Source organism: Phyllobates terribilis, unplaced genomic scaffold (assembly GCF_046119375.1).
Source record: "Phyllobates terribilis strain yellow unplaced genomic scaffold, ASM4611937v1 Scaffold_3__8_contigs__length_932513732, whole genome shotgun sequence".
Lineage (NCBI taxonomy): Eukaryota > Metazoa > Chordata > Amphibia > Anura > Dendrobatidae > Phyllobates > Phyllobates terribilis.
In genome coordinates, this window is record NW_027362763.1 from 671371443 (window position 1) to 671392418 (window position 20976).

The following is a 20976-nucleotide window of genomic DNA, read 5'->3' on the forward strand; positions in this document are numbered from 1 at the left end:
GTACAAGAATATAACTACTATAATACTGCCCCTATGTACCAGAATATAACTACTATAATACTGCTCCTATGTACAAGAATATAACTACTATAATACTGCCCCTATGTACCAGAATATAACTACTATAATACTGCTCCTTTGTACAAGAATATAACTACTATAATACTGCCCCTATGTACCAGAATATAACTACTATAATACTGCCCCCTATGTACAAGAATATAACTACTATAATACTGCTCCTATGTGCAAGAATATAACTGCTATAATACTGCCCCCTATGTACTAGAATATAACAGACCTTATCTTGAGAAGTCGACCCGTTGATCTAGTACAGCCTTTCTCTCATTGACCTCTGATGATCTGCGGGTTTTGCTGGTGACTGATGTTCATATTTGCTCCTTTGTTCCTCTACAAGTCGATTATTGTGTTTTACAAGACATCGATCTACAAGTGACTGAAGCATTTTGTTTCCAAGTGATTATTTGTCTTCTGGGAATGACGGGTTCAGTGATGTGAAACCTATTACCTGTTCTGTGCATGAAGTATCACGTACGTTACACGGCCTCCCTGATATAACCTGGGCATCTTCTGGATATAATTGTATACAATACCTTGATGAAGTCTTCATACCTCGCCCTGTCACCTTTTCCACTTTACACCGACAAACTTAGATGTATTTTATTGGGATTTTCTTTAATACAACATAATGTAGCGAATATTTGTGAAGTGGAAAGGAAATGATACGAGGGTTTTTTCATTATTTTATAAATATAAATCTGAAGAGTGTGACATTGTGCATTTGTATTCAGTCCCTTGTAGTCTTAGACCATGTTCACACGTTCAGTATTCGGTCAGTGTTTTACATCAGTATTTTTTTGCCAAAATCAGGAGTGGAAGAATCCGAGGAAAAGTATAATAGAAACACGTCACCACTTCTGTATTTATCACCCACTCCTGGTTTTGTCTTACAAGTACTGATGTAAAATACTGACCAAATACTGAACGTGTGAACGTGACTCTAGTCTCTGATTCATCATCACCTTTGCCCCTGCTTTTCGTCTGGTTTTGTGCTTCTTTTTTTTGCACCCAATTCATCATCCTATTTGCTCCTTTTTTGGGGTCAGTTTTATCTCTTCTGTCTTCATTTTCCTTTAGTGATTCCAGATGTTTGCAGCCAATTCACCAATTGTGACTTTTAAAAAACTTGCAAAATTTGACACAATTCATTCCATTCCTACGGACAAGTTTCTCAAAAGTTCAATTTTGTGAGAAGTCGCAAAATGGTTACAGAAAGAAAAAAAAAGACCAAAATTCACGAGCTGCTGGGAGCTGTTGGCGCCATTTAGATGAATTTGGTGCAAGAAATGTCAGCGAATACAACAAGACCAAATCAGAAAGATAAATGTGACTGCTAGTAATGTCCTTGCATCAAAAATGGCAATGGGGGGGCTACTAGGACAGTATAAGGGGCTCACTATAACTACTGGGAATAATGAGGGCGGCTGTCGGCACTGGGGCAATAGGGAGTGATGTTTCTTACTGACTCTGGATATTTTTCTTCTTAAAAATCTTCCTCCGTCGTCTTGTGTGGACCCCATCCTACACTGTACAGGTGCGGCCTCTGGATCTAGCTAATATTGGCCCTGTCCTGATACATTGGGATTTCCATACACAACATTTTTGGATGGCAGCCCCTCTCCAAAGTTAGAAGTGGATTCCTGTAAATTCTAATAGCTAGATGCAGTATCGCAACATGAACACTAGATGGCACCAGATGCAGATGTAAAAAAAAAAAGCAGCAGCTTCTCCACTGGCTGATAACAGGGAATAATAGATTATTTTTACCTGCAAATAAAAAAAAATCCTTTTGATTTCTTGTCCCTCAAGATGGAGTTCAAGAGCATTCACTGGTTATCTATAATCACTGAGTAGCCCTGGTCCTGAAGACCTCGTCCTTAGGACACTGTCGGGTCGCAGGAATTAGAGGACATTTTGCTCTTCTAAACAACAACGCTCCCCCATTCAGTGACAAACGAAACAGCTGCCCATGATAAACCCGCTGCGTGCTGGTGAGGGGGTGAGGAACAGATAGATGATCAGTCAGTGCCCTCAGCTCACATGTCATTCACTAAAAGCAAACGGAGACCTGGAGATTAGCACTAATGTGCTGCTGTCACTCCAGGAAGAAGCCAAAGCCACAGGCAGAGGAGTCAGCAAAGCCAAATACTGATCATTCACCGCAGCTTGTCAGAATGTCACTGTGCACATGAATATATCTACTATAATACTGCCCCCTATGTGCAAGAATATAACTACTATAATACTGACCCCTATGTACAAGAATATAACTACTATAATACTGCCCCTATGTACAAGAATATAACTACTATAATACTGCCTCCTATGTACAAGAATATAACTACTATAATACTGACCCCTATGTGCAAGAATATAACTACTATAATACTGACCCCTATGTACAAGAATATAACTGCTATAATACTGCCCCTATGTACAAGAATATAACAACTATAATACTGCTCCTATGTACAAGAATATAACTACTATAATACTGCCCCTATGTACAAGAATATAACTACTATAATACTGTCCCCTATGTACAAGAATATAACTACTATTATACTGCTCCTATGTACAAGAATATAACTACTATAATACTGCCCCCTATGTGCAAGAATATAACTACTATAATACTGCCCCCTATGTACAAGAATATAACTACTATAATACTGCTCCCTATGTACAAGAATATAACTACTATAATACTGCCCCTATGTACAAGAATATAACTACTATAATACTGCCCCTATGTACAAGAATATAACTACTATAATACTGTCCCCTATGTACAAGAATATAACTACTATAATACTGACCCCTATGTACAAGCATATAACTACTATAATACTGCCCCCTATGTGCAAGAATATAACTACTATAATACTGCCTCCTATGTACAAGAATATAACTACTATAATACTGCCCCTATGTACAAGAATATAACTACTATAATACTGCTCCTATGTACAAGAATATAACTACTATAATACTGCTCCTATGTACAAGAATATAACTACTATAATACGGCTCCTATGTACAAGAATATAACTACTATAATACTGCTCCTATGTACAAGAATATAGCTACTATAATACTGCTCCTATGTACAAGAATATAGCTACTATAATACTGCTCCTATGTACAAGAATATAACTACTATAATACTGCCCCCTATGTACAAGAATATAACTACTATAATACTGCTCCCTATGTACAAGAATATAGCTACTATAATACTGCTCCTATGTACAAGAATATAACTACAATAATACTGCTCCTATGTACAAGAATATAACTATTATAATACTGCTCCCTATGTACAAGAATACAACTACTATAATACTGTTAGAACCTTGCTCTTAGGTCTTTTTTCCTTTGCTGGTCACATGACCTTGTTGGCCTATTTAATCCTGCTCCGCCCTTCTGGCTTTGCTGGACTTCATTGTATATCTACTTTCTAGCTAGCCTGTGCTCTGTATCTAACTCTGTTAGTTTGCTTGGTCTACGGACCTCTATGTTCTATCTATTTTGTTTGTTCGTCTGTCTGCTACTATTTCTGTTAGGAGGTGTCCCATATTCCTCCCAGTCCTTAGTACTTGTAGGGATTCCCTCCCCACATCTATAGGTCTCCGTACAGACTAGATTAGGACTTTAGCAGGTCTGATCGCAGGATCAGGTTCCCTGTTACATCGTAGGGATTCAGCTGAGTTCTATCGTAGGGACAGATCTCCTCTCTTTCCTTAGCTCTGGTAGCAGAACATAACAGTAAGTCCAGCCAGCAAATTCTCTAAGGAAAGATTTTTCTGTTCCATCATGGTGTCGGTTCAGGATTTGGCTCATCGCCTGCAGGGACTCTCTCTGGAGGTGGCCGAGCTCCGTCAGCACGTGAGTAACTGTCCTGGAGCATATTTCTTGGAGCCTAAGGTATGTTTGCCGGATTTATTTTTTGGTGAACATCGAGAATTTTTTTCATTTAAAAATGCTTGCTTATTGTATTTTCGTTTGAGACCCAAGTCCTCTGGGGATGAATCCCAGCGCGTAGGGTTCATAATGTCACTTTTGCGCAAAGAGCCTCAGGAGTGGGCCTTTTCTTTGCAACCTAGTGATACATGCTTCAGATCAGTGGATAGTTTTTTTTCTGCTTTGGGACTATTATATGATGATCCTGACCGTGTGGCATCAGCTGAGACTGAGTTGAGACGTTTAAAACAAGGATCAGGTAATGTGGAAAAATATTGTACTCATTTTCGTCGTTGGTCCACTCAAACAGGGTGGAACGATTCTGCTCTGAAAAGTCTATTTCTTGCTGGGCTCAGTGAAAGGGTTAAAGACCTGCTAATTGCTTATCCTACACCTGAGGATTTGCAACAGGCTATGCAATTAGCTATACGGGTGGATAGAAGACTGCGTGCAAGGGTTAATGAGAGAAAATCCTCTGCTATGTCAGTTTCTAGTTATGAGAATGTGTGTACTAACAGTGGTGAACCGATGGAGATTGGATCGGTGGCACCTCGCTCTCAAGAAAAAGACCGTCGTTTTTCGGAAGGCTTGTGTTTCTATTGCGGAAAATCTGGTCATTTGATTAAAGGCTGTGAGCTTCGTATGAAGAAAGAAAAAAAAATGGTCAGTCACGCCCGTATTGCCTGTTTAAATTCCAAGGGTGTATTTTTAGCTGCTTCCACGATTGCTCAGGAAAAATTAATGGAATTTCGGGTGTTTGTTGATTGCGGGTCTACACTGAATGTAATTGATGGGGGATTCGTGGAAAAACTCAATTTAAAACCCGAACCTTTATCATCCCCCATTGCTGTGGTTTCTGTGGATGGTTCCCCTTTGAAGAATATTACTCTCAAGGTCTGTGAATTTCCTCTCACTATTAATAGTGTTCACCATGAGAAATTGGATTTGGTAGTTTTGAATAACTTGCCTTCTCCAGTAATATTGGGATTGCCCTGGTTAAAATTTCACAATCCTGTACTGGATTGGTCTACCAGTGAAATTAAATCCTGGAGCCATAAATGTTATGACAAGTGTTGTAACGGGCGTATTGCAGCTTTGGATAGGGGAGAATTGCCTGTTCCTATTCAGGATTTTTGGAGAGTTTTTTTCTGAGAAGGAATCGCAGGTTTTGCCTCCCCATAGAGACTATGATTGTTCTATTGAATTTGTCCCTGGAGCGACTCTTCCTAAAAGTCGTTTATTTAACCTTACTATTCCTGAGAGGAAGGCTTTGGAGGAATACATACAGACAAGTTTGGCCGCCGGTCACATTAGGCCCTCTAAGTCTCCTGTGGCGGTTGGATTTTTTTTTGTAAAAAAAAAGGACGGCGGTTTACGTCCTTGTCTGGATTTTCGTGAGATTAACAAAATTACGGTACGCAATCCTTACCCACTGCCATTGATTCCTGATCTGTTTAACCAGTTATTGGGGGCCAAGTGGTTCTCTAAAATTGACCTTAAGGGGGCATACAATCTGTTGCGCATGAAGGAGGGTGACGAATGGAAGACTGCTTTTAACACTCCTGTGGGTCATTTTGAGAATCTGGTTATGCCTTTTGGTCTTACTAATGCTCCTGCATTTTTTCAGAATCTGATTAATGACATCCTTAGACCTTTGATCGGTAAAAATGTGGTTGTGTATTTGGATGACATTTTGATTTATTCGCCAGATCTGGAGTCTCATTGGCGGAGCGTGCGTGAGGTATTACAGTTATTAATGGACAATTCGCTTTTTGCTAAGCTGGAGAAATGTGAGTTCGCTGTACAGAGAATTAGTTTTTTGGGCTACATTATCTCCAGCAAAGGTTTTGAGATGGATCCGGTTAAGGTTCAGGCTGTGCAGGAATGGCCTAGGCCTATTGGTTTGAAATCGATACAGAGGTTTTTGGGTTTCGCCAATTACTATAGAAAATTCATAAAAAATTTTTCTAGTATTGTCAAACCGCTGACCGATCTCACCAGGAAAGGTGCTGATGCGGTTCAGTGGTCTTCTGAGGCCATTGAAGCTTTTGTGTATCTCAAGGAGAGGTTCACCTCTGCTCCCATCCTTATGCAGCCTGATGTGACTAAGCCGTTTTTGGTTGAGGTTGATGCTTCCTCTGTGGGGGTTGGCGCAGTATTGTCTCAGGATAACGGGGATGGATTACATCCCTGTGCCTTTTTTTTCAAAAAAATTTTCGGAGACTGAACTGAATTACGATATTGGTAATCGGGAATTATTGGCTATTAAACTCGCATTTGAACACTGGCGCCACTTCTTGGAAGGTGCGGAATTTCCCGTTCAGGTTCTTACGGATCATAAAAATCTGATATATCTTGATGCTGCCAAGCGCCTGAATGCCCGTCAGGCTAGGTGGGCACTGTTTTTCTCGCGGTTTAATTTCTCCGTTACTTACATCCCTGGTACTAAGAATGTTAAGGCGGATGCCTTGTCTCGCAGTTTTTCTCCCATAGTCGGTGCTGAGAAAGAGGAAAACATTTTACAAGAAGGTGTTGTGATAGCTGCTTTAGACTCCGTTTTGGAAGATGAGATTCTTAAAGCTCAGGAGAATGCCCCATCTAACACTCCTCATGGGAGGTTGTTTGTGCCTGGGACCTTTAGGAGAGATTTGTTTGTTGAGTGTCACGAATCTCGGTTGGCAGGTCATCCCGGAATCTCTGAGACCAAGAGACTGGTGGGTCGCAGTTTTTGGTGGCCTGGATGGCAGAAGGAAGTCATTAAGTGGGTGCGCCAATGTACTATATGTGCTAGATCTAAGTCCTCACATACTCCTGCTGCGGGGTTGCTTTGTCCTTTGGAGGTTCCCAGTGCTCCTTGGACACATTTGGCTATGGACTTTATAACTGACCTTCCCCCCTCTGAGGGTTTTACTGTCATCTGGGTGGTCGTGGACCGTTTTAGCAAGATGTGTCACTTGGTTCCTTTCGTCAAACTGCCCTGCGCTAAAACTCTCGCTAAGACCTTTGTCAAGGAAATTGTCAGACTTCATGGCGTTCCTACTGACATTGTTTCTGATAGGGGTCCTCAGTTCGTGGCTCGTTTTTGGCGTGCCTTTTGTGACAGGTTGGGAATTCATTTGTCGTTTTCGTCCGGATATCATCCTGAATCTAATGGCCAGACAGAAAGGAAAAACCAGGATGTTGAGCAGTTCTTGCGTTGTTTTGTGGCAGACAATCAAGAGGGGTGGTCTGAGTTTCTGCCACTTGCCGAATTTGCTCTGAACAATCATACATCTTCTTCTGCTGGTTGTTCGCCTTTTTTTTGTTGTTCTGGGAGACATCCGTCGTTTGGGTCGTTCTCCAAGTTGGGATCTGCCGTGCCTGAGGAGGAGAATTTTTCCGGTGATTTGGAAAGAGTTTGGACGGATGTGCGTGGTAATCTTCAGGAGGCCAACAGAAAATCTAAAGACTACTTTGATAGGAAACGACAGGAGGTTTTGTTCGCTGTTGGTGACATGGTTTGGTTGTCCTCTAGGAATCTGCGGTTGAGGATTCCTTCTAAGAAATTGGGTCCCAAGTTTGTAGGGCCCTTTAAGGTGCTTCAGGTTGTCAACCAATCTGCTGTTAGGTTGGAGGTTCCTACCTCCTGGAGAATTAATCCGGTCTTTCATGTCTCTCTGTTAAAAAAAGCTGTTGTGTCGGATGGTGACGCCTCTGCCTCTGTTCCTCCGGTGGTGGAGGACGGGGAATATGAAATTTCTCGCATCCTTGACTCTAGACGGTATAGAGGTACTTTGCAGTATCTTGTGGCCTGGAAAGGTTTCGGACCCGAGGATAACTCTTGGGTGAGGTCAGATGATGTTTCCGCGTCCAGACTTATCAGAGCGTTTCACAGGAGATTTCCTGATAAGCCTGGTCCTAGGGGATCCGGAGGATCCTCTTAGAAGGGGGGGTACTGTTAGAACCTTGCTCTTAGGTCTTTTTTCCTTTGCTGGTCACATGACCTTGTTGGCCTATTTAATCCTGCTCCGCCCTTCTGGCTTTGCTGGACTTCATTGTATATCTACTTTCTAGCTAGCCTGTGCTCTGTATCTAACTCTGTTAGTTTGCTTGGTCTACGGACCTCTATGTTCTATCTATTTTGTTTGTTCGTCTGTCTGCTACTATTTCTGTTAGGAGGTGTCCCATATTCCTCCCAGTCCTTAGTACTTGTAGGGATTCCCTCCCCACATCTATAGGTCTCCGTACAGACTAGATTAGGACTTTAGCAGGTCTGATCGCAGGATCAGGTTCCCTGTTACATCGTAGGGATTCAGCTGAGTCCTATAGTAGGGACAGATCTCCTCTCTTTCCTTAGCTTTGGTAGCAGAACATAACAAATAGTGCCCCTATATGCAAGAATACAACTACTATAATACTGCTTCTATGTACAAGAATATAACTACTATAATACTGCTCCTATGTACAAGAATATAACTACTATAATACTGCCCCTATGCACAAGCATATAACTACTATAATACTGTCCCCTATGTACAAGAATATAACTACTATAATACTGCCCCTATGTACAAGAATATAACTGCTATAATACTGCCCCTATGTACAAGAATATAACTACTATAATACTGCTCCTATGTACAAGAATACAACTACTATAATACTGCTTCTATGTACAAAAATATAACTACTATAATACTGCTCCTATGTACAAGAATATAACTACTATAATACTGCTCCTATGTACAAGAATATAACTACTATAATACTGCTCCCTATGTACAAGAATATAACTACTATAATACTGCCCCCTATGTACAAGAATATAACTGCTATAATACTGCCCCTATGTACAAGAATATAACTACTATAATACTGCTCCTATGTACAAGAATATAACTACTATAATACTGCCCCCTATGTACAAGAATATAACTGCTATAATACTGCTCCTATGTACAAGAATATAACTACTATAATACTGCCCCCTATGTACAGGAATATAACTACTATAATACTGCTCCTATGTAGAAGAATATAACTACTATAATACTGCTCCTATGTACAACAATATAGCTACTATAATACTGCTCCTATATACAAGACTATAACTACTATAATACTGCCCCATGTACAAGAATATAACTACTATAATATTGCTCCTATAATCAAGAATACAACTACTATAATACTGTCCTTATGTACAAGAATATAACTACTATAATACTGCCCCCTATGTACAAGAATATAACTACTATAATACTGCCCCCTATGTACAAGAATATAACTACTATAATACTGCCCCTATGTACAAGAATATAACTACTATAATATTGCTCCTATAATCAAGAATACAACTACTATAATACTGTCCTTATGTACAAGAATATAACTACTATAATACTGCCCCCTATGTACAAGAATATAACTACTATAATACTGCCCCTATGTACAAGAATATAACTGCTATAATACTGCCCCTATGTACAAGAATATAACTACTATAATACTGCTCCTATGTACAAGAATACAACTACTATAATACTGCTTCTATGTACAAGAATATAACTACTATAATACTGCTCCTATGTACAAGAATATAACTACTATAATACTGCTCCTATGTACAAGAATATAACTACTATAATACTGCTCCCTATGTACAAGAATATAACTACTATAATACTGCCCCCTATGTACAAGAATATAACTGCTATAATACTGCCCCTATGTACAAGAATATAACTACTATAATACTGCTCCTATGTACAAGAATATAACTACTATAATACTGCCCCCTATGTACAAGAATATAACTGCTATAATACTGCTCCTATGTACAAGAATATAACTACTATAATACTGCCCCCTATGTACAGGAATATAACTACTATAATACTGCTCCTATGTAGAAGAATATAACTACTATAATACTGCTCCTATGTACAACAATATAGCTACTATAATACTGCTCCTATATACAAGACTATAACTACTATAATACTGCCCCATGTACAAGAATATAACTACTATAATATTGCTCCTATAATCAAGAATACAACTACTATAATACTGTCCTTATGTACAAGAATATAACTACTATAATACTGCCCCCTATGTACAAGAATATAACTACTATAATACTGCCCCCTATGTACAAGAATATAACTACTATAATACTGCCCCTATGTACAAGAATATAACTACTATAATATTGCTCCTATAATCAAGAATACAACTACTATAATACTGTCCTTATGTACAAGAATATAACTACTATAATACTGCCCCCTATGTACAAGAATATAACTACTATAATACTGCCCCCTATGTACAGGAATATAACTGCTATAATACTGCTCCTATGTACAAGAATATAACTACTATAATACTGCCCTCTATGTACAAGAATATAACTACTATAATACTGCTCCTATGTACAAGAATATAACTACTATAATACTGCTCCTATGTACAAGAATATAACTACTATAATACTGCCCTCTATGTATAAGAATATAACTACTATAATACTGCTCCTATGTACAAGAATATAACTACTACAATACTGCCCCCTATGTACAAGAATATAACTGCTATAATACTGCTCCTATGTACAAGAATATAACTACTATAATACTGCCCCCTATGTACAAGAATATAACTACTATAATACTGCCCTCTAAGTACAAGAATATAACTACTATAATACTGCTCCACTATGTACAAGAATATAACTACTACAATACTGCCCCCTATGTTCAAGAATATAACTGCTATAATACTGCTCCTATGTACAAGAATATAACTACTTTAATACTGCCCCCTATGTACAAGAATATAACTACTATAATACCGCCCCCTATGTACAAGAATATAACTACTTTAATACTGCTCATATGTTCAAGAATATAACTACTATAATACTGCCCCCTATGTACAAGAATATAACTGCTATAATACTGCCCTGTATAAGAATATAACTGCTATAATACTGCCCATATATAAGAATTTAACTACTATAATACTGCCCTCTATGTACAAGAGTATAACTACTATAATACTGCTCCCTATGTACAAGAATATAACTACTATAATACTGCCCACTATGTACAAGAATATAACTACTCTAATACTGCCCCCTATGTACAAGAATATAACTACTATAATACTGCCCCCTATGTACAAGAATATAACTACTATAATACTGCCCCCTATGTACAAGAATATAACTACTATAATACTGCTCCCTATGTACATGGATATAACTACTATAATACTGCCCCTATGTACTAAAATATAACTACTATAATACTGCCCCTATGTACAAGAATATAAGTACTATAATACTGCTCCTATGTACAAGAATATAACTACTAGAATACTGCCCCCTATGTACAAGAATATAACTACTATAATACTGCCCCTATGTACAAGAATATAACTACTATAATACTGCTACCTATGTACAAGAATATAACTACTATAATACTGCCTCCTATGTAAAAGAATATAACTACTATAATACTGCCCGTATGTACAAGAATATAACTACTATAATACTGCTCCCTATGTACAAGAATATAACTACTATAATACTGCCCCTATGTACAAGAATATAACTACTATAATACTGCCCCTATGTACAAGAATATAACTACTATAATACTGTCCCCTATGTACAAGAATATAACTACTATAATACTGCTCCCTATGTGCAAGAATATAACTACTATAATACTGCTCCCTATGTACAAGAATATAACTGCTATAATACTGCCCCTATGTACAAGAATATAACAACTATAATACTGCTCCTATGTACAAGAATATAACTACTATAATACTGCCCCTATGTACAAGAATATAACTACTATAATACTGTCCCCTATGTACAAGAATATAACTATTATACTGCTCCTATGTACAAGAATATAACTACTATAATACTGCCCCCTATGTGCAAGAATATAACTACTATAATACTGCCCCCTATGTACAAGAATATAACTGCTATAATGCTGCTCCCTATGTACAAGAATATAACTACTATAATACTGCCCCTATGTACAAGAATATAACTACTATAATACTGCCCCTATGTACAAGAATATAACTACTATAATACTGTCCCCTATGTACAAGAATATAACTACTATAATACTGACCCCTATGTACAAGCATATAACTACTATAATACTGCCCCCTATGTGCAAGAATATAACTACTATAATACTGCCTCCTATGTACAAGAATATAACTACTATAATACTGCCCCTATGTACAAGAATATAACTACTATAATACTGCTCCTATGTACAAGAATATAACTACTATAATACTGCTCCTATGTACAAGAATATAGCTACTATAATACTGCTCCTATGTACAAGAATATAGCTACTATAATACTGCTCCTATGTACAAGAATATAGCTACTATAATACTGCTCCTATGTACAAGAATATAGCTACTATAATACTGCTCCTATGTACAAGAATATAACTACTATAATACTGCTCCCTATGTACAAGAATATAGCTACTATAATACTGCTCCTATGTACAAGAATATAACTACTATAATAATGTCCCTGTGTACAAGAATATAACTACTATAATACTGCCCCTATGTACAAGAATATAACTATTATAATACTGCTCCCTATGTACAAGAATACAACTACTATAATACTGCCCCTATATGCAAGAATACAACTACTATAATACTGCTTCTATGTACAAGAATATAACTACTATAATACTGCTCCTATGTACAAGAATATAACTACTATAATACTGCCCCTATGCACAAGCATATAACTACTATAATACTGTCCCCTATGTACAAGAATATAACTACTATAATACTGCCCCCTATGTACAAGAATATAACTGCTATAATACTGCCCCTATGTACAAGAATATAACTACTATAATACTGCTCCTATGTACAAGAATACAACTACTATAATACTGCTTCTATGTACAAGAATATAACTACTATAATACTGCCCCTATGTACCAGAATATAACTACTATAATACTGCTCCTATGTACAAGAATATAACTACTATAATACTGCTCCTATGTACAAGAATATAACTACTATAATACTGCTCCCTATGTACAAGAATATAACTACTATAATACTGCCCCCTATGTACAAGAATATAACTACTATAATACTGCCCCATGTACAAGAATATAACTACTATAATACTGCTCCTATAATCAAGAATACAACTACTATAATACTGTCCTTATGTACAAGAATATAACTACTATAATACTGCCCCCTATGTACAAGAATATAACTACTATAATACTGCCCCTATGTACAAGAATATAACTACTATAATACTGCCCCTATGTACAAGAATATAACTACTATAATACTGCCCCCTATGTACAAGAATATAACTACTATAATACTGCCCTCTAAGTACAAGAATATAACTACTATAATACTGCTCCACTATGTACAAGAATATAACTACTACAATACTGCCCCCTATGTTCAAGAATATAACTGCTATAATTCTGCTCCTATGTACAAGAATATAACTACTTTAATACTGCCCCCTATGTACAAGAATATAACTACTATAATACCGCCCCCTATGTACAAGAATATAACTACAATAATACTGCTCATATGTTCAAGAATATAACTACTATAATACTGCTCCCTATGTACAAGAATATAGCTACTATAATACTGCTCCTATGTACAAGAATATAACTACTATAATAATGTCCCTGTGTACAAGAATATAACTACTATAATACTGCCCCTATGTACAAGAATATAACTATTATAATACTGCTCCCTATGTACAAGAATACAACTACTATAATACTGCCCCTATATGCAAGAATACAACTACTATAATACTGCTTCTATGTACAAGAATATAACTACTATAATACTGCTCCTATGTACAAGAATATAACTACTATAATACTGCCCCTATGCACAAGCATATAACTACTATAATACTGTCCCCTATGTACAAGAATATAACTACTATAATACTGCCCCCTATGTACAAGAATATAACTGCTATAATACTGCCCCTATGTACAAGAATATAACTACTATAATACTGCTCCTATGTACAAGAATACAACTACTATAATACTGCTTCTATGTACAAGAATATAACTACTATAATACTGCCCCTATGTACCAGAATATAACTACTATAATACTGCTCCTATGTACAAGAATATAACTACTATAATACTGCTCCTATGTACAAGAATATAACTACTATAATACTGCTCCCTATGTACAAGAATATAACTACTATAATACTGCCCCCTATGTACAAGAATATAACTACTATAATACTGCCCCATGTACAAGAATATAACTACTATAATACTGCTCCTATAATCAAGAATACAACTACTATAATACTGTCCTTATGTACAAGAATATAACTACTATAATACTGCCCCCTATGTACAAGAATATAACTACTATAATACTGCCCCTATGTACAAGAATATAACTACTATAATACTGCCCCTATGTACAAGAATATAACTACTATAATACTGCCCCCTATGTACAAGAATATAACTACTATAATACTGCCCTCTAAGTACAAGAATATAACTACTATAATACTGCTCCACTATGTACAAGAATATAACTACTACAATACTGCCCCCTATGTTCAAGAATATAACTGCTATAATTCTGCTCCTATGTACAAGAATATAACTACTTTAATACTGCCCCCTATGTACAAGAATATAACTACTATAATACCGCCCCCTATGTACAAGAATATAACTACAATAATACTGCTCATATGTTCAAGAATATAACTACTATAATACTGCCGCCTATGTACAAGAATATAACTGCTATAATACTGCCCTGTATAAGAATATAACTGCTATAATACTGCCCCTATATAAGACTATAACTACTATAATACTGCCCTCTATGTACAAGAGTATAACTACTATAATACTGCTCCCTATGTACAAGAATATAACTACTCTAATACTGCCCCCTATGTACAAGAATATAACTACTATAATACTGCCCCCTATGTACAAGAATATAACTACTATAATACTGCCCCCTATGTACAAGAATATAACTACTATAATACTGCTCCCTATGTGCATGGATATAACTACTATAATACTGCCCCTATGTACTAAAATATAACTACTATAATAGTGCCCCCTATGTACAAGAATATAACTACTTTAATACTGCCCCCTATGTACAAGAATATAACTACTTTAATACTGCCTCCTATGTACAAGAATATAACTACTATAATACTGCTCCTATGTACAAGAATATAACTACTATAATACTGCCCCCTATGTACAAGAATATAACTACCATAATACTGCTCCTATGTACAAGAATATAACTACTGTAATACTGCTCCTATGTACAAGAATATTACTACTATAATACTGCCCCCTATGTACAAGAATATAACTACTATAATCCTGCCCCCTGTGTACAAGAATATAACTACTATAATACTGCTCCTATGTACAAGAATATAACTACTATAATACTGCTCCTATGTACAAGAATATTACTACTATAATACTGCCCCCTATGTACAAGAATATAACTACTATAATACTGCCCCCTGTGTACAAGAATATAACTACTATAATACTGCCCCCTATGTACAAGAATATAACTACTATAATACTGCCCCCTATGTACAAGAATATAACTACTATAATACTGCTCCCTATGTGCATGGATATAACTACTATAATACTGCCCCTATGTACTAAAATATAACTACTATAATACTGCCCCCTATGTACAAGAATATAACTACTTTAATACTGCCCCCTATGTACAAGAATATAACTACTTTAATACTGCCTCCTATGTACAAGAATATAACTACTATAATACTGCTCCTATGTACAAGAATATAACTACTATAATACTGCCCCCTATGTACAAGAATATAACTACCATAATACTGCTCCTATGTACAAGAATATAACTACTGTAATACTGCTCCTATGTACAAGAATATTACTACTATAATACTGCCCCCTATGTACAAGAATATAACTACTATAATCCTGCCCCCTGTGTACAAGAATATAACTACTATAATACTGCTCCTATGTACAAGAATATAACTACTATAATACTGCTCCTATGTACAAGAATATTACTACTATAATACTGCCCCCTATGTACAAGAATATAACTACTATAATACTGCCCCCTGTGTACAAGAATATAACTACTATAATACTGCCCCCTATGTACAAGAATATAACTACTATAATACTGCCTATGTATATAAATTATAATCCACTGATTTTGTGATGAGTTTGGTTGTCAGTGCTCTCGGAGGGCTGTAGTGCTGATGTTACTCTGTATTTGTTTTATGGTTACTGTGTAACACATCCTGTTTCTTCTCATTGTCCTATGGGACAGATTCAGGTCTTTGGAGGTCTCTGCTGACACTTCCATGCCCGGGGCGGCGTCTCTGTGGTGGTGTCTCTGTGGTGGTGTCTCTGTGGCATGCTAATTACACAGAATGACATCCTGCAAGAATGTGGTAGTCATGGACCATATCTTTCAGATCAGATGCAGGGGAGCACAGAGGGGCACCTGGGCCGGTGGGTCATGTTGCGGTTTGGTGTCATGCAACAAGTGTCCTAAATGATAGAAACCCTGTAGAGAGCCGTCCTCAGTCCTCCAGACAATGCCGCCGCGCCTGCGGATGAATGCGCGCTTCTGTTCCTTACTGGCCCGGAGCCATAATATGTGACTCTGAGCCAACACTAAGTGCGGACAGCGATCCCTGAGCAAGATGTCAGGTGAGTGAGGAAGGCGTTGTGTATGGTTCTATCGTGGAGATCATATAGGATCTATAGGGTCTGGGCCGTAGCGGTGGATCCTGGCAGCATCATCATGGCTGGATTTTATTTTGCCTTGCAACGTGACTTGTTATGTGACAACAGTGTGAATGCGGCTGAGGACAGTCCACAGTGAGAATCCACTGTTCTTCTTTTGTTGCCCAGAAGACGCCGAACCCGTGAGTCCATTTACCCCGAGTTACTACGCAGGGTACGAAGAAACTGGAGAAGCTGGAGGCAGAGAAGGGACATCGAGGTGTCCAAAATCTAACATGGAAACAACGTGTCCAGTTATGTACGAAATAGTAAACTGCTGGGAAAAGCCTGGGGGTATCGGTGGACAGTGGTGATCAATGCCAGGCAGCTGCCGCAAAGGCAAATAAAATCATGGGGTGCATCATAGAGGCCCTGACAAGAACATAGTTTTGCCCCTATAAAAGTCACTAGTGCGGCCACACCTAGATACTGAGTACAAGAGGGAATCCTCTACCTCTAGAGAAAAAATGTTTCTTCATCATCACCGATGGTGATTCTTTAATGTAAGAGCAGTCAGAGAATGGATTCCTTACTGTAAGAGCAGTGAGACTATGGATTCTTTACTGTGAAAGCAGTGAGATAATGGATTCTTTATTGTAAGAGCAGTGAGACAATGGATTCTTTAATGTGAAAGCAGTGGTATAATGGATTCTTTACTGTAAGAGCTGTCTATGGATTCCTTACTGTAAGAGCAGTGAGACTATGGATATTTTTTTTTACTGTAAGAGCAATGAGACTATGGATTATTTACTGTAAGAGCAGTGAGACCATGGATTCCTTGCTGTAAAAGCAGTGAGACTATGGATTCTTTAGTGTACGAGCAGTCTATGGATTCCATACTGAAGAGCAGTGAGAATAGATTCTTTACTGTAAAAGCAATGAGACTATGGATTATTTACTGTAAGAGCAGTGAGACCATGGATTCCTTGCTGTAAAAGCAGTGAGACTATGGATTCTTTAGTGTACGAGCAGTCTATGGATTCCATACTGAAGAGCAGTGAGAATAGATTCTTTACTGTAAAAGCAATGAGACTATGGATTATTTACAGTAAGAACAGAGAGAATATGGATTCTTTCCTGTAAGAGCAGTGAGACTATAGATCCTTTACTGTGAAAGCAATGAGAGTATGGATTATTTATTGTAATTGCAGTCTATGGATTCCTTACTGCACTGTAAAAGCAGTGAGATTATGGATTCATTACTGTAAGAGCAGTGACACTATGGATTCCTTACTGTAACAGCAGTGACACTATGGATTCCTTACTGTAACAGCAGTGAGACTTTGGATTCTTTCCTGTAAGAGCAGTGACACTATGGATTTTTTTTACTGTACGAGCAGTGACACTATGGGCTCTTTACTGTGCGAGTAACAATATTATGTACATTTTACTGTACAAGCAGTAAGACTATGGATTATTAATCGTGTGAATAGTGAAGCTATGAATCTTTTACTTTGAAAGCAGTGAGACTATGAAAGAGAAATTGTAAGAGAATGTAAGAGAAATTAGACTATGGATTCTTTACTGTATGAGCAGTGACACTCTTGATTCCTTAGTTTTGGGGCAGTGAGACTATGGATTCTTCACTAAGATGTGAGACTTTAGATTTTTTACTGTATGAGCAGTGACGCTATGAATTTCTTACCGTAACAGCTGTGAGACTATAGATTCTTTACTGTAAGAGAAGTGACGCTATGGATTCCTTACTATACGAGCTGTGAGACTATAGATTATTTACTGTAAGAGCAGTGAGACTATGGATTCTTTACTGTAAGAGCAGTGACACGATGGATTCCTTACTGTATGAGTAGTGAGACTATAGATTCTTTATTGTAAGAGCAGTAAGACTATATATTATTTACTGTAAGAGAAGTGACACTATGGATTCCTTACTATACGAGCTGTGAGACTATAGATTATTTACTGTAAGAGCAGTAAGACTATATATTATTTACTGTAAGAGCAGTGACACGATGGATTCCTTACTGTATGAGTAGTGAGACTATAGATTCTTTATTGTAAGAGCAGTGACAGTATAGAATCTTTACTGTAAGAGCAGTGACACAATGGATTCCTTACTGTAAGTGCAGTGAGACTCTAGATTCTTTACTGTAAGAGCAGTGACACTATGGATTCCTTACTCTATGAGCAGTGAGACTATGGATTCTTTACTGTATGAGCAATGGCACTATGGATTCTTTACTGTATGGGAAGTTACACTATGGATTACTTACTATAAGAGCTGTGAGATGATATATTCCTTACTGTAAGAGCAGTGAGACTATAGAATATTTACTGTAAGAGCAGTGACACAATGGATTCCTTAATGTAAGAGCAGTGAGACTCTGGATTCTTTACTGTAAGAGCAGTGAGACTATGGATTCTTTACTGTATGAGCAGTAACACTATGGATACCTTACTATAAGAGCTGTGAGATGATATATTCCTTACTGTAAGTGCAGTGAGACTCTAGATTCTTTACTGTAAGAGCAGTGACACTATGGATTCCTTACTCTATGAGCAGTGAGACTATGGATTCTTTACTGTATGAGCAATGGCACTATGGATTCTTTACTGTATGGGAAGTTACACTATGGATTACTTACTATAAGAGCTGTGAGATGATATATTCCTTACTGTAAGAGCAGTGAGACTATAGAATATTTACTGTAAGAGCAGTGATACTATGGATTCTTTGCTGTAAGAAATGTGAGACTATAGATTCCTTACTGTACGAGCAGTACCGCTATGGATTTCTTACTGTAAGAGCTGTGAGACTATAGATTCTTTACTGTAACAGATGTGAGACTATAGATTATTTACTGTATGAGCAGTGAGACTATGGATTCTTTACTGTAAGAGAAGTGACGCTATGTATTCTTTACTATAAGAGCTGTGAGACTATAGATTATTTGCTGTAAGAGCAGTAAGACTATATATTTACTGTAAGAGCAGTGAAACGATGGATTCCTTACTGTATGAGTGGTGAGACTATAGATTCTTTACTGCAAGAGCAGTGACAGTATGTATTCTTTACTGTAAGACCAGTGACACTATGGATTCTTTACTGTAAGAGAAGTGACGCTATGGATTCCTTACTATAAGAGCTGTGAGACTATAGATTATTTGCTGTAAGAGCAGTAAGACTATATATTTACTGTAAGAGCAGTGACACGATGGATTCCTTACTATAAGAGCTGTGAGACTATAGATTATTTTCTGTAAGAGCAGTAAGACGATATATTTACTGTAAGAGCAGTGACACGATGGATTCCTTACTGTATGAGCAGTGAGACTATAGATTCCTTACTATAAGAGCTGTGAGACGATAGACTCCTTACTGTAAGAGATGTGAGACTATAGATTCTTTACTGTAAGAGCAGTGACACTATGGAATCCTTACTGTAAGAGATGTGAGATTATAGATTCTTTACTGTAAGAGCAGTGACAGTATGGATTCTTACTATAAGAGCTGTGAGACTATAGATTCTTTACTGTAAGAGCAGTGACAGTATGGATTCTTACTATAAGAGCTGTGAGACTATGGATTCTTTACTGTAAGAGCAGTGACACTATGGATTCCTTTGTTTTGGAGCAGTGACACTATGGATTCCTTTGTTTTGGAGCAGTGACACTATGGAACTCTATGTCACATGATGTGATCATTGATTCATTGCACAAGTTCTAGGAGGATCTGGATTTTTTATAGAAAATATAATATTGTAGGCTCCTGACTGGAACGTTGAGCACGTTGATTTATTCCAAGGGCCATGTGTGGAGTCAGGAGGGAAGATTTTGGCTATTAAAGGGCTCTCAGTCATTAGTCTCATGGAGATTTTTGCCCTTCAGCTATGAGGCCCTTGGAGAGAGGCGGCTAATCCTGTTTGGTCCCAGTAGAACCTGTGCAGGATACACTTTACTAGAGAAACTGAATTGTTAACAAGGGGCAAGGACTTAGCCCGGGGGTCATGGAAATGGTGAGCACAAAGCTCATTACCGTAATGGTCCATTTTAATCTTTGCTATGAGGCCCT

The 20976-nt window shown here is 37.4% G+C and overlaps 1 protein-coding gene across 3 annotated transcripts in view; it reads left to right on the forward strand.

The window, feature by feature from the left end:
• Nucleotides 1-20976, forward strand: part of TOGARAM2 (TOG array regulator of axonemal microtubules 2) — a 232916-nt gene that overhangs the window by 37175 nt on the left and 174765 nt on the right. Inside the window, exon 1 of one of the 3 annotated variants that reach the window (XM_073671788.1) lies at nt 16762-16868. The exons of the other annotated variants lie outside the window; for them this stretch is intronic. The gene's annotated coding sequence lies outside the window, so the exon portion shown is untranslated. Of the gene's footprint in view, nt 1-16761; nt 16869-20976 lie in introns of those variants that run through there. 3 annotated transcript variants of the gene reach the window in all.